This window comes from Chelonia mydas, unplaced genomic scaffold (assembly GCF_015237465.2).
Source record: "Chelonia mydas isolate rCheMyd1 unplaced genomic scaffold, rCheMyd1.pri.v2 scaffold_45_arrow_ctg1, whole genome shotgun sequence".
Taxonomy (NCBI): Eukaryota; Metazoa; Chordata; order Testudines; family Cheloniidae; genus Chelonia; species Chelonia mydas.
Window position 1 is genome coordinate 67,205 of NW_025111267.1, and position 15,521 is coordinate 82,725.

The 15,521-nt window shown below is 48.4% G+C and overlaps 1 pseudogene; it reads left to right on the top strand.

Annotated features, from left to right (window-relative positions):
- Positions 1 to 4,381: 4,381 nt before the first annotated feature.
- Positions 4,382 to 15,521, top strand: part of LOC102946063 — a 64,269-nt pseudogene continuing 53,129 nt past the window's right edge.

Sequence of the window (15,521 nt, forward strand, 5' to 3'; positions counted from 1 at the left end):
CAACTAACTTACTAGATCCCAGGCCCTGGTTCTCATGGGAGACTTCAATCACCCTGATATCTGCTGGGAGAGCAATACAGCGGAGCACAGACAATCCAGGAAGTTTTTGGAAAGTGTAGGGGACAATTTCCTGGTGCAAGTGCTGGAGGAACCAACGAGGGGCAGAACTCTTCTTGACCTGCTGTTCACAAACCGGGAAGAATTAGTAGGGGAAGCAAAAGTGGATGGGAACCTGGGAGGCAGTGACCATGAGACGGTCGAGTTCAGGATCCTGACACAGGGAAGAAAGGAGAGCAGCAGAATACGGACCCTGGACTTCAGAAAAGCAGACTTTGACTCCCTCCGGGAACTGATGGGCAGGATCCCCTGGGAGAATAACATGAGGGGGAAAGGAGTCCAGGAGAGCTGGCTGTATTTTAAAGAAACATTATTGAGATTACAGGGACAAACCATCCCGATGTGTAGAAAGAATAGTAAATATGGCAGGCAACCAGCTTGGCTTAAGAGTGAAATCCTTGCTGATCTTAAACACAAAAAAGAAGCTTACAAGAAGTGGAAGATTGGACAAATGACCAGGGAAAAGTATAAAAATATTGCTTGGGCATGCAGGAGTGAAATCAGGAAGACCAAATCACACTTGCAGTTGCAGCTAGCAAGAGATGTTAAGAGTAACAAGAAGGGTTTCTTCAGGTATGTTAGCAACAAGAAGAAAGTCAAGGAAAGTGTGGGCCTCTTACTGACTGAGGGAGGCAACCTAGTGACAGAGGATGTGGAAGAAGCTAATGTACTCAATGCTTTTTTTGCCTCTGTCTTCACGAACAAGGTCAGCTCCCAGACTACTGCACTGAGCATCACAGCATGGGGAGGAGGAGACCAGCCCTCTGTGGAGAAAGAAGTGGTTCAGGACTATTTAGAAAAGCTGGATGAGCACAAGTCCATGGGGCCAGATGCGCTGCATCTGAGAGTGTGAAACGAGTTGGCGGATGTGATTGCAGACCTATTCGCCATTATCTTTGAAAACTCATGGCGATCGGGGGAGGTCCCGGATGACTGGAAGAAGACTAATGTAGTGCCCATCTTTAAAAAAGGGAAGAAGGAGGATCCTGAGAACTACAGGCCAGTCAGCCTCACCTCAGTCCCTGGAAAAATCATGGAGCAGGTCCTCAAAGAATCAATTCTGAAGCACTTAGAGGAGAGGAAAGTGATCAGGAACAGTCAGCATGGATTCACCAAGGGCAAGTCATGCCTAACTGATGTAATTGCCTTCTATGATGAGATAACTAGCTCTGTGGATGAGGGGAAAGCAGTGGACGTGTTGTTCCTTAACTTTAGCAAAGCTTTTGACACGGTCTCCCACAGTATTCTTGCCAGCAAGTTAAAGAAGTATGGGCTGGATGAATGGACTATAAGGTGGATAGAAAGTTGGCTAGACTGTCGGGCTCAATGGGTAGTGAACAATGGCTCCATATCTAGTTTGAAGCCGGTATCAAGTGGAGTGCCCCAAGGGTCAGTCCTTGGGCCGGTTTTGTTCAATATCTTCATTAATGATCTGGAGGATGGTTTGGATTGCACCCTCAGCAAGTTTTCAGATGACACTAAACTGGGAGGAGAGGTAGATACGCTGGAGGGTAGGGATAGGATACAGAGAGACCTAGACAAATTAGAGGATTGGGCCAAAAGAAATCTGATGAGGTTCAACAAGGACAAGGGCAGAGTCCTGCACTTAGGAAGGAAGAATCCCATGCACCGCTACAGACTAGGGACCAAATGGCTCGGCAGCAGTTCTGCAGAAAAGGACCTAGGGGTTACAGTGGACGAGAAGCTGGATATGAGTCAACAGTGTGCCCTTGTTGCCGAGAAGGCCAATGGCATTTTGGGATGTATAAATAGGGGCATTGTGAGCAGATCGAGGGACGTGATCATTCCCCTCTATTCGACATCTGTGAGGTCTCATCTGGAGAGGGGAGGGATAGCTCAGTGGTTTGAGCATTAGCCTGCTAAACCCAGGGTTGTAAGTTCAGTCCTTGAGAAGGCCATTCAGGGATCTGGGGCAAAAATTGGGGATTGGTGCTGCTTTGAGCAGCGGGTTGGACTAGATGACCTCCTGAGGTCCCTTCCAACCCTGATATTCTGTGAACTGTGTCCAGTTTTGGGCCCCACACTACAAGAAGGATGTGGAAAAATTGGAAAATGTCCAGCGGAGGGCAACAAAAATGATTAGGGGACTGGAACACATGACTTATGAGGAGAGGCTGAGGGAACTGGGGATGTTTAGTCTACGGAAGAGAAGAATGAGGGGGGATTTGATAGCTGCTTTCAACTACCAGAAAGGGGGTTGCAAAAAGGTTGGATCTAGACTGTTCCCAGTGGTAGCTGATGACAGAACAAGGAGTAATGGTCTCAAGTTGCAGTGGGGGAGGTTTAGGTTGGATATTAGGAAAAACTTTTTCACTAGGAGGGTGGTGAAACACTGGAATGCGTTACCTAGGGAGGTGGTGGCATCTCCTTCCATAGTTTTTAAGGTCAGGCTTGAGAAAGTCCTGGCTGGGATGATTTTAGTTGGGGATTGGTCCTGCTCTGAGCAGGGGATTGGACTAGATGACCTCCTGAGGTCCCTTCCAACCCTGATATTCTATGATTCTATGACACCTGTTCTGAAGGGGACGGCCTTGGAGCACCTGTCACAGCGCTGCCAGCTCTGGCAAACTGCTCCTGGTGATGGGATTTTGATGAGGTGGGGCCCAGTCTCCAGGTAACATGAAAAGCTCCAAACACCTCGTGAATTTGAGCCTTTGATTGACAGTCTGCCCCACTTGTCCACCTCCTGGGGCAGAAAAAACAATCAGAGCTGTTGCAAGGAGAGCTCACCCCCTCTCCCAGTAACGTTGACAGCACCTTCTTCCATTATCAGTCAGTTCTTCAATTTTCTGACCTATGTTCTGTTTATTCAGGGTCAGTGGCTGCACTGTGCTGTACTGGCCCTTGCACGGTGAGCTGCTGACAAGGATTGAAGTTAAGGCAGAGCTGGTGTAGCTGCCGCATGGTTCCTGGTCTTTGCCTCTCTCTGGACAGATGAGAGAGAACTTCCTGTGCTGAGTCAGAGTTCTCGCCGCTCACCAAGATGGCGTCTGTCTGGGGAAACACCTTGTTGTTCATTGCCAAGGAGCTCATGCTGTGGCAGTTTGGTCTTCATGAGGTAGGGGTGGCAAAGTGCCAGAGATGTCTGCATTTAAGCTGTTTTCTACAAGGCCACCTTTCTGTTTGGTACCACAAGTGCTGCAATGGGCTGATTTCAAATTCTATTATAAATGGCTCTGTTAGGCCTGTTCTAACACACACCTACACACGGCTCCTTCAGGCTGGATTTTACCTTTGATTGCTCCCCCGCCCCCAGCTGCTTTTCCGCTCAATGTCGGCTATGTTGTTTTCCTGGTTAACTTGCTGCTGTCTCCTGGAAAGCTTGTGTTCTACGGCCAATGTGCTGCTCTTCGCTGTAGAGAAGAGACGGGTTTCAGCTGCATGGACTATAAAGGAGATTCTGTATTCAGACAGATGGAAATGGCCAGGACCCTGCGATTCTCTCTTGCTCCCAGACTGACTAACGCAGCCTGTGCTGCCTGGAGTTACCACACAGGGCAGTCCTAGCACTGGCCTGGGGAGAGAGTCCTGGAGTGGGTTGCTATCTACACTACGGTATGCGAGATGGTCACTCAGAAGCTAGTCAGTCAGTGTTAAGAACAAGCTCTAACACGGTGAACAGGAAGCCCTCAGAGACTCTGCTGCCAGTGATGGTCACCTCTGAAGAAGGAAGCTCCATGACACACTCCTCCCACTAATATACCACTGCCATTCAGGAAGCCCTGAGCAGTCTGGATTCCACAAAGAGAGCAGGGGTTGGTCCCTTCTCCTTTGGATACAGCTGACCCCAGTGGTAACATCCCAACTCTGTGGTTTTAGTGGCCTAGCTACAACTGGACAAACACAGCTCTGTGGGGTTCAATTTTAGAGGTTTCTTTTTTTCCACATTTGTTTTCATAATTATTTTGTCAAATGAGCAGCATTCTAGGCTCTAGAGTTAATTAACTAATCAGACAGAATCATTTTTCACACAGTTCTGCCCTGCACCAAGGAGGGAGGTTACATGATGATCCGAGACTGAAGGAAAGATGACATCAGAAGCGGACTCGTCACTCATATATGGTAACAGCTGGAGTTTTAGAATTGTATTGGATGTTTTAGCTGCATAAAAATTTAGATAAACTCTCTGATAATGTCTAAAAAGGTGAATATTGTTTCTATTGGTTCCTTCTGGCAGCTGATGCCAGCATCTGAATCTACATATTTCCCTGCCACTGCTTTGTTGTCACTTGTCAGACACAGAGGAGCCCTGGCAGAGTGTTTCCGTGCTGGCTGTGCAGTGTCAGGAGGGGACGGCAGGTCCGTCTGGCAATGAAGGGACATCTCTCCACTCAGCTGCTTTGGCTTCTCCTCTTTCTTCAGGACATCACGGGTAAGTGCCTGCTTTATTTCACTGGATGAGCTGGGCAGACGAGAAGTAGGAAGAAAGTTGTAATCCACTAGAAACAGTGTTTTATTCCAGAAGTCAGTGAAGCAAATGGAAAGCAGGCTGTTGGGGTTAAAGTAAATTTGTGTTTCTGATTATCTCCCATTGGTTATTCTGAGAGAGGAGGTTTATATATTTGCAGTAATCATAGATTTGACCCTGTCACAGTCTGTGTGCTTTATAAAATACTCCAGTCTTGTAGCACTGTGAGCCCAGAGTCGCTTTTAGTAAACTAATGACTTCAGTGCTTAGAAATTCCTGTCAATTAATCAGAAGAAAAGCAGAGTGGACTTCTATATTATGACCTCCAGCCTCATCGCCCGTCCAGCTCTGTGCCTGTGTATGGAACCTGTGAATAATTCCAGATATACACTCCATGCCATTTAAAATAACACTGCTGTCCTGTGTGCGTCAAACGTGCTGGGCCAACTTCAGCAGGTTTGAATGATGCACTTCTCAGGACACTGAACTGTTCAGTAGCAGCCTGTTTCTGTGAGTTGCTGCAGTCTGAGATGCTGCTGTTCTGTAGCTGCAGTATTAACAGGTGAAGCTGAAGATGAAAGTCAGATTTTAGAAACCTCAAATATTTAGCTAGAGACAAACTGCGGTACCACAGCTGGTATGTAGAGATCACAGATAGCTCTGCAACGTCTCTGTGCCTCGGAGGGTAGGTGCTGAGGATTCCAGAGCAAGGACATTTTCTGAAGTGCGGGTTTGTAGCTGAACTTCCCAAGAAAGTTACACAGAAGTAGCTGGAGTTTGGTCTCATGATAAAACTGACCTTTACCAGAGTGAAAACGCAGAGAATTCCACTGGGATTCAAAAAACAAAAAAAACAAAAAAAATTGCAGCCGAAGAGAAATGGTTTTGTGAAATTGTTGCCCCGTGACTAACAGCCTTTGCTGGTTTGGGCCATAAAGAGCAAGAGGCAGGTGTAACATGATGGTGGCTGCTGAAACCAGAGAGCAAACGTGCTGCAGTGGATATGCCCTTCTGGGAACGGCACTTAGAGGAAATCATAACAATAAACCCTCAGTCACGTCTGTGGCGAGGACACCATGGAATACATGAGTGCACAGCCTGTGCTCCCTGTGTAACTTACGGATGGTTCTATGGTGAAAACCCTGTACTGGGTATCCGGCGATTAGGGTCTGTTCTTGTCTCTGCCACAGATTGAGTGTGTGACCTTGGGGCATCTCATTTCATTTCTCACTGCCTCAGGTTCCCTTTCTGTAAAATGGGAACAATACCTACCTGTGTGATTGAGGGTGGAGAGAGAACATGGAGATAAAATTCACCAGACAGCAAAAACCTTTAAATAAATTAAAATGATCAAAGTCAACTCTTTTGTTCCAAGCCGAACACATGGGTTCCTACAGAGCGGGGAAGGGTCAGAAGAGACACCAGGTTTCTTAATCTGACTCAGTGTTGCAGAATGAATCCCTTCAACAAGGGGTCACCAGTACACAAATTTGAGAACCACTGAACAAGAGGGATGTGGAGGTGGGTCCAGAGCTCCTGGACTTCCCATAATAGTCACTGTGCTCTGGGGAAGGGGTTTGTTTTCACCATGGGATTGTATGGAACAGTGCCCCCCTCCCCACAGCTCCCCATCAATATACAGCTGTAATTGCAGCTAGCGGGAGCTCTCTGCTCTGAGGGTTCTGATGTTCCCTGCCCCCCAGGATGGAGTTACAGCCCCTGTTACTGGAGAGGGAATGTGCTTTATAAAAACTGGATATAAAATAGTCATCACAGATGAATCTGCACTTATACTTTGTAACCAGCAGGTAAATGCAGATGGGGAAAAACATTTTCTCTAATTCCTTCTGAGAAAACACTTAAAAATTTGAAGCAGATAGAATGGGAGGGGTGTGGGAGGAACAGTGACTCAGACAGAGGAGGAAGGCAAGTAGCACTGAGTGGCAGGTGGGTTACAAAAGGACGAGAAGCTGGATATGAGTCAACAGTGTGCCGTTGTTGCCAAGAAGGCCAATGGCATTTTGGGATGTATAAGTAGGGGCATTGCCAGCAGATGGAGGGACATGATCGTTCCCCTCTATTCGACATTGGTGAGGCCTCATCTGGAGTACTGTGTCCAGTTTTGGGCCCCACACTACAAGAAGGATGTGGAAAAATTGGAAAGAGTCCAGCGGGGGGCAACAAAAATGATTAGGGGACTGGAACACATGACTTATGAGGAGAGGCTGAGGGAAATGGGCTTGTTTAGTCTGCGGAAGTGAAGAATGAGGGGGGATTTGATAGCTGCTTTCAGCTACCTGAAAAGGGGTTCCAAAGAGGATGGATCTAGACTATTCTCAGTGGTAGCAGATGACAGAACAAGGAGTAATGGTCTCAAGTTGCAGTGGGGGAGGTTTAGGTTGGATATTAGGAAAAAAGTTTTTCACTAGGAGGGTGGTGAAACACTGAAATGCGTTACCAAGGGAGGTGGTGGAATCTCCTTCCTTAGATATTTTTAAGGTCAGGCTTGACAAAAGCCCTGTCTGGGATGATTTAGTTGGGGATTGGTCCTGCTTTGAGCCAGGGGTTGGACTAGATGACCTCCTGAGGTCCCTTCCAACCCTGATATTCTATGATTCTATGAACCCTCACACACAAGAACCCCAAAACAGAGAGAGACAAAGCAGGGTGCTCCACAAGGCAGAGAGGTACAACTTACCCCTCCTTGGTTTAGGTAGGCTCTCTGGAGTCTGACTGCTGAAGGCCCAGATTGCCACTTCCTTACAAAGCGCTCCATCCCTAGCCTGCAAACAGGACCAGGAAGTCCCTTCCTCTTAAAGTGGCAGCAGGTTGTCATTTTAACAGTTTTCAATACACCACACTCCTTTCCAGGCAGGAGAGTTTGTTGGAGATGGTTGAAGGAGCTGGTGCCAGGGAGAGGCTGGGTGGGAGAACATGTTTTCAAGTGAGTGGTGGGGGAGAAGGGTCGAAGGAATGAGGAGATTGGGTGGTGAGGGAGGGTGGTGAATCACACAGCAGTAATGGTGCTCAGCATTCACCAGCCCAGAGAGCTCAGAGGGGAGGAGATACCTCATGCTGCCTCCCCAGTGACAAGCCTGACTGGGGGATCAGGGAGTAAAGCCCAGGACCCTTGTGTGATAATCTCCAAGCCAGAGGGGATGGGCTCTGCGCTGTCTGCAACTCTGCTCTGTGTCTCTTTGAAGGTGCTGATGAGCTGAGGCTGGTGAATGGAAGCAGCCCCTGTGCTGGGAGAGTGGAGGTTAAACACCAGGATCAGTGGGGGACGGTGTGTGATAATGCCTGGGACATGGAAGATGCTGAGGTGGTTTGTAAGCAGTTGGGATGTGGATCTGCTGTCAGTGCCCTTGGTAATGCTCATTTTGGAGAAGGATCTGGACCAACTTGGCTGATTGTACCTGATTGTGATGGTGACGAGTCAGCTCTCTGGGACTGCAGTCATGCAGGATGGGGTGTAATCCGGTGCCGTCATTCTTTTGATTCCGGAGTGATCTGCTCAGGTAAGAACTCTGCCAACCTGCCCCTGTAGGAAACTCCCTATGAGGGAGAAGGGACTGAACCCAAAGTGTGTGACATTCCTGGCGACTCAGAGCTGGACGGTACCCTGCACTGAGGTCTGTGTGGAGCTGACCAGTCTCTCCCTGAGTTCCCCTGGGTAGATTGGGGATAAGCAGGCTGTTTCATCCTCTGGGCAGGTCAGGCAGCTGCCATGGAGTAAGGGTGGGGTGGGGTGAAGCCCCATTAGCAGGTCTGTGCCGGTAGGTGCCTGTGTATGGAAGCCCAATGTCTCCCCAGGGGAGCAGCAGTTGTGACCCTGCCTGTGGCTGTGGGAGCTGGGATGGGAGCTGGCGGGGCGAGTGCTGTGGAGCTTTCCCCAGAGTTCCCTGAGGCAGCAGGGGAGGAGCCCTGAGCCTGACCATGGCAAGTGGGAGGGGCCAAACCAGCTGGGGGTAGGTGCAGGGGGCAAAAACTGACTCCACTGCTCCACACAGCTCCCTCCTTCCCCGAATCCCCCCACGGTCAGGCAGGAAACTCCCACATGATGTATAGATCTTTGTTCCGCAGCCCACCTGGCTGCCTTCCCATGCAGGGTGAGCTAGAATTACCCCCAGGATAATGTCGTGGAGACGGCATCTGGATCCCTCTGCACTTGGGAAATAAATGTGTATGTATAACCTGGCTTCATCAAAGCTTGTGCTGTTAAAATGGCTGTGTTTGCACACAGGTCTAAAGAGAGTGACTGTTAAAAACAGTCCTGACACACGTAATACTAAGCCCTGGTCTACACTACAGAGTTAGGTTGATGTAAGACAGCTTACATTGACCTAATTCCATAAGCATTTACACTAAAATGTAGCTCCTGCCAATGTAACTTGCCCACTACCCCGACATAACAACTCCAGCTCCATGAGAGGTGTAGCACTTAGGTCGATGTAGCTAGGTCTACGCACTGTCAGTGTGGACACTGCATTGCTTACATTGACTGTTGCTGCCTTTCTGAATCCATCCCACAATGCTCCACACTGATAGTTAAACTGATGCAAGCATGGGCGGGGGGTATGGCAGGCCAGGGGAGGCTGAACCTCCCCAAACAGCCAGGCATGGCTCCACCCACGCTCCACCCTGAACCCCCTCCTGCTTCCTGCCGCTTCCCAATGTCCTCAGCCCAGGGAGGTTGCTCCTCTTCCCCGAGGGGCCTGGGGCTAGCGCGTGCCAGTCTGGGGCTCAGAACTCCGGCCAGTTGGGGCCCCCGGTGCTCTGGGGCTGGGGGCTCTTGGGAGGGTTGGTCAGGGTGGCCCGGGGCTGGAGCGGGGGGGCCAGCAACCACGGTCAGGGGCTCAAGGTTCCCGCAGAGGAGGGGGAGCAGAATGGGTGGAGGAGGGGTGGGGCTTAAGGCAGAAGGGGCAGGGGCAGGGGCTAGGCTCCCTGAACGGGCGGCTCAAACGCTGCCCATGGGTGGAAGCACTCCTGGTGAGGATGCGCACCACCAACACAAGAAGCGTAGTGTGGACACACAAAAGCGATTTAGTTACTGTGGCGGCTATATATTCACATAACTTTGGTCAACTATATTTTGTACTGTAGACTTGCCCTCAGTGTAGGACATTGGTCGCTGCAGCTGGCTGAACAGCGACAACATCTCTTTGTTCTGATTAGCTCAGTTTGCATCTCTCTGCAAATCCCTGATCACTGCTAATGGTGAGGTCACGTATGATCACTGGGGTCAGTGCTTTCTGTGTCTCCCCTCACACACTGCCACTCACTTACCACCCTGAATTCCACTCAGTGCATCCGATGAAGTGAGCTGTTGCGCACGAAAGCTTATGCTCAAATAAATTTGTTAGTCTCTAAGGTGCCACAAGTCCTCCTTTTCTTTTTACCATCCTCAGTGACAGTATCCCCAGAAACTGTGGGGGAGGTCACCCCTCCCCTGTGCCCTCTTGGCCCTGTGTCAGAACACAGGGGCCACAGTCACCATAAGCCTCCCCCACCCACCTTCCCTCAGAAATACGCCGGGCACAGTGGGGGCCTCCTCAACAGGCCCTAAAGTGGAGTAACCCTCAGCACATGGAGATGCATTGGCTCCCCTCTCAGTCTCTGTGCCAGGCTCAGCGCAGGTGCATGGATCTTCCGGGGTCAAGGTGAAGGGTCTCTCTCTGGGTTTCATTCTGGGTTTCCCGTGTGCAGTGAGGTCTGCAGCTGCAGTGTCTCAGCTGAGGTGTAACTGCCTGAGCTGCAGCATCCTAATTTCCGCTGTTTCTATACCAGAAATGCACAAGTGCAGAGAGGAGCTCCTTTGCATAATGGGAGGAGCCAAAAGTGGGAGCCTGGTAGCCACACCCCCATTCCCTGCTGGGCCTGTTCTTGTCTCTGCAGCCGCAGCTCTGGGATTGTAAACGCTGTAAACTTCTGGGCCTATTGGTGCTGCTAGGAGGATTTGGGGAGGATCCAGAGGGTACAAAGGAACTCAACCGGCTATCAGGGAATTAGGCACCAGCATTTACCTTGTAAATGCTGAATAAACGTGAAATGGAAACCGACTTGTCTGAGAAACCCTCATTCTATCCATCCTGCTCCAGTGTACCTCCTGTAACTCATCTTGGTACTGAAGCGACCAGTGAGACACATGAACTGAGTGTCCCCTCACAGTTATTATTGACAATTATTTACCTCAGGAATTATTATTGACAATTATTTACCTGAGGTTACAGAAAGAGACATTTACACGAAAGGAAAAGATTCGTTGGCATTTTAAGTTCCCTGCATGAATGCTCAGTGTGTGTCCTTCATTTTGGGTCTGTGTCACACATTGGCACCACATTTGGCCCTTGGTAGATTGAGAGCTCTGCTCCCTAGACACAACTGCTGTAAAGTTGCCCTGAGTCTGTGCTAGGGCAATGCTCACATGTACTAGCCTACATAATGACCTTCCCCACCCCTGACAAGCACTGGCTGGATGTTGGTAGGCCCCACTTTACCAGTCAGTAATCAGCTCAGGTGCTCTGTTACTTTCGCTCTCTCCCACTTCTCCTGTTTGCACAGCCCCTCCGTGGCTTTCACACCCTGCACCCAAACAAAACCTATCTGGCCAATTTTCTGTATTGCACCAAGGGAAATGCATCACAATTCCCTTCATCTACACAGCAGGCAGCAACCCTGTACACACCAGGAGTACAGGAGGCGAGCAGAGAGGCAACACACAGCATAGCATTGTTAGATATTGTTATTGAATAGGATCGCTGTCCACCAGCTTTGCACTTCTCTTTAGAGCAGCCTCGTGGCTTCTCCAGTTTACACCATCCACTTACATCCAGGCTCTCATCTGTAAATAAGCACAGTATGGATTTTGCTAACAGCTCCCTTTTGGAGCATGCCTCTCGTCTCACAGAGCCAGCTGGTCTAGCTTCAACTACACCTAGTTTTCACCGGCAACAATCAGCTTAGAGGTGGCAAGTGGGTGCAGTTGACTAGTGGTGATGTGTAAGGCCCACTTTACACCACTGTTACACCAGTGCAGCTTCCTACACAAAGCACTATGGAGGACAGAGACCTCTGTGTGCACATAGACCTGCAGTCACTGCTAGAGTTGAACATTTCTCACACTATTTATTGTCATTGGTGCTCTCAGAGATCGGAGGCCATTGTTCATTCATTGCAATGAAGGCCAGACTCTCCTTACTGTCTGTGGACAGACAGCTTTGCATGTCAGTGACTGTGGAATTAAATTAAAATTCACTAACAAAAATCCTCATTAATGCACCTGGTGGGAGATGAAGGCAGTCTGTGTTTTTAATGATGGGCTTACCTAGGTTCATGGGACTCTGTATGCTAGTACCTCAGGGAGAGGCACTGTACCTGGGAATCAGGGGGCAGACTCAGTGTGTGAGTCAACCAAGAGGGAGAGCGGAGAGACACTATTTAGAGTGACAGGGGACATGTCAGGTCAGGGGAGGATAGCAGTTGTGTCTGGGTGGCCACGAGCCCGCTGCTCAGAGGAGGGGCCATGTCTGAGAGAAATGAAGGGGGCGGAGTCAAGTGACTGACAAGAGAAAGCCTGGGAACATGAGTGAGTCTGACCAACAGGAAGTGAGATGCCCAGCACTGGAGAGAGGAGAAGCCAATTTGGAGCAGTCTGGAGACAGCTATGGAAAGGTCAGGACTGGCTGTGTGGTGAGTCCCAGGTCTTCTTGCAGGGTCCCCCTGAGAACTAGCCCCTGGGCAGCAACATCCCTCAGCTTGGGCCTTTCCCTCTTCAAGGTCACTCCCTGGTTAAAGAGTTCTGTTGGGAATATTTCCCACCAAGCCAGGCTGAATCAGTGCTTCAGCTACCTAGGGAAAATCCACCACCACTTGGCAAACTTTGTTCTGACTGCGAGTCCACGCTTCCTGGATCCCAATAGGGCGAGTTTGTCTGAGCACTAGGGTAGGAGACTCAAGTTAGGATTTTTAGTAATGTTATTGCAATGTGCACCTTGAGCTCTGCACCCCTTTGTGATGAGGGGAAATCCCGGGAGCAGAAGCAGCCTGACTCCTGCATGAAGAGGATGCCTGAGAGCAGCGATCATCAGCCCCTGTGCAGTGACTGAGGAGTTTAGATTCATGGGAAACTAATGGGTACTATCAGCATGGGCACCAGTGACCCTGAGAGCAGTGTTTTACCATGTTATGTTATATTTACTTCCTGTTTAGTATAATTACTGTGTTGAATATTGTCAAGGTTTCTTCCCCACTCTGAACTCTGGGGTAGAGATGAGGGGACCTACATGAAACCCCCCTAAGCTTATTTTTACCAGCTTAGGTTAAAACTTCCCCATGGTACAAACTATTTTACCTTTTGCCCTTGTACTTTATCGCTGCCACCACCAAACGTCTAACAGATATATAACCGGAAAGAGCCCCCTTGGAAATGTCTTTCCCCCCCAAATCCTCCCAAACCCTACACCCCCTTTCCTGGGGAAAGTTTGATAAAAATCCTCACCAATTTGCATAGGTGAACACAGACCCAAACCCTTGGATCTTAAGAACAATGAAAAAGCATTCAGTTTCTTAAAAGAAGAATTTTAATAGAAGAAGCGGTAAAAAGAATCACCTCTGTAAAATCAGGATGGTAAATACCTTACAGGGTAATTAGATTCAAAACATAGAGAATCCCTCCAGGCAAAACCTTAAGTGACAAAAAGACACAAAAACAGGAATATCCATTCCATTCAGCACAGCTTATTTTCTCAGCCATTAAAAGGAATCAGAATCTAACACATATCTAGCTAGATTACTTACTAAGTTCTAAGACTCCGTTCCTTTCTGTTCCTGGCAAATGCATCACACACACAGACAGAGCGAGCCTTTGTTTCTTCCTCCCTCCAGCTTTTGAAAGTATCTTGTCTCCTCATTGGTCACTTTGGTCAGGTGCCAGCGAGGTTATCCTTGCTTCTTAACCCTTTACAGGTGAAAGGGTTTTGCCTCTGGCCAGGAGGGATTTTAAAGGGGTTTACCCTTCCCTTTCTATTTATGACACGCCCCCCCAAATCACAGATAGGGTGAAAAGCTGGCTGGGATTTCTTCCTGGAGCTCTAGGGAAAAAACAGTTAATAAGACACATGCACCTCTAAATATACTACCAAGTATATAAGGACTAACAATATTTTCCACATCTCAAGGATGATTTTAACCAGTTGATTCTGAGAAACTTTCATGGGAGAGTGCATCAGCCACTTTGTTAGAAGCTCCTGAGATGTGTTGGATGTCGAAATCAAAATCTTGGAGAGCTAAACTCCACCGAATAAGTTTTTTGTTATTTACCGTGGCAGTATGAAGCCACTGTAGTGCAGTGTGGTCGGTTTGCAGGTGGAAACGCTGTCCCCAAACATATGGGCGTAGCTTTTCCAGAGTGTAGACAATGGCGTAACATTCTTTTTCACTGACTGACCAGTTGCTTTCCCTCTCAGACAGCTTCTTGCTGAGAAACACTACAGGGTGGAATTCTTGATCCAGTCCTTCCTGCATTAAAACTGCTCCCACACCACGCTCGGACGCATCTGTGGTTACTAAGAACGGTTTGTCAAAGTCTTTGGCCCTTAGTACAGGGTCAGACATGAGTGTCGCTTTAAACTGGTTAAAGGCCTTCTGACACTCTTCGGTCCACTGAATGGCATTTGGCTGTTTCTTTTTGGTTAGGTCTGTCAGTGGGGCGGCGATTTGGCTGTATTGCGGTACAAATCCTCTGTAATAACCGGCCAAGCCTAAGAAGGGTTGTACCTGTTTCTTTGACTTTGGGACAGGCCAATTTTGGATAGCATCCACTTTGGCCTGTAGGGGGTTGATAGTTCCTTGACCCACCTGGTGTCCAAGGTAAGTCACTCGGTTTAGGCTTATTTGACACTTCTTAGTGTTGGATCATATTAAAGAAGTTCTGTATTAAAATCACAAATGAGTTTGATTCCCCATAGTTTAAATTCCACGGTATTACTAATTAAGAGGTCTCTTGGTTTTTGGTAGTGTTTCTCTCCCTCTATGTGTGAAACTTGCAAGCTGCTAATTGCGTTAGTACAGTCTAAGACAGAGTCTGTTCTCAAAGCAATTCACACAGAGAGAGACTCAAAGCAATACTCTGTAACAACAGAAACAGCACCCAGAGACTCCCCGCCCTTTTGTTGTATTAACAATTGTGATTAAAATAGAGATAGAGGATGTATGTGGATGGATGCTTGGTGTGGATAATAACTGAATGATCAGGGAGGTGCCAGCCTAAGAATCCAGTGTCCATCGGCTGAAGAAGGCGTCAAGTGGAAATAACCAGAGGACCCCCGGAGGGCAGACTGGAATCCACCCAACAGCCTCAAGAATGGGAGAACCAAAGAACAAGATAACATCTAGCAACACGGAGCCGTCAGGAATGTGCTATCTGCTGATTGATTCAGCAACAGCATGATGAAGCAATTCCCATAGACTGGCATAGGAAGAAATTCCTATAAAAATGGACTCTAGAAAGTGAGAACTTTGGGGTCTGATTCTGCAAACCAACTTCCAGGAGCATCAGATGAGCATCTGACAAGGCCCTGCTCCGTCCTCATGTCCAGGCCACCTGGCCAGTGGCTTGGCATGAGCAACTCTAAGGCTGGTAACTATGATAACAACCTTGCAGAACCTGTGTGTGTGTGTATGAATGAATGTGTGAATAAATATGAGATTGAATGGAATGTTATAGCTATAACTAACTGCTTACTATGATTCTTTCTGTATTCACAATAAATGTGGTATTTTGCCTTTTCCCCTTTAATAAGATCCTGCTGGTTTTTACTTTATTGGTATAACATTAGCCTTAACAGTTAGTCCTGCCTCCCTTATGCTCTCGAAGACTTTTTGTAGATGTTCCAGGAGTTCTGCTCAGGAATCCGAAAATATGGCCACATCGTCAAGGTAGGCGACTGCATATTCTCTTAATCCCGCTAGGAGACCA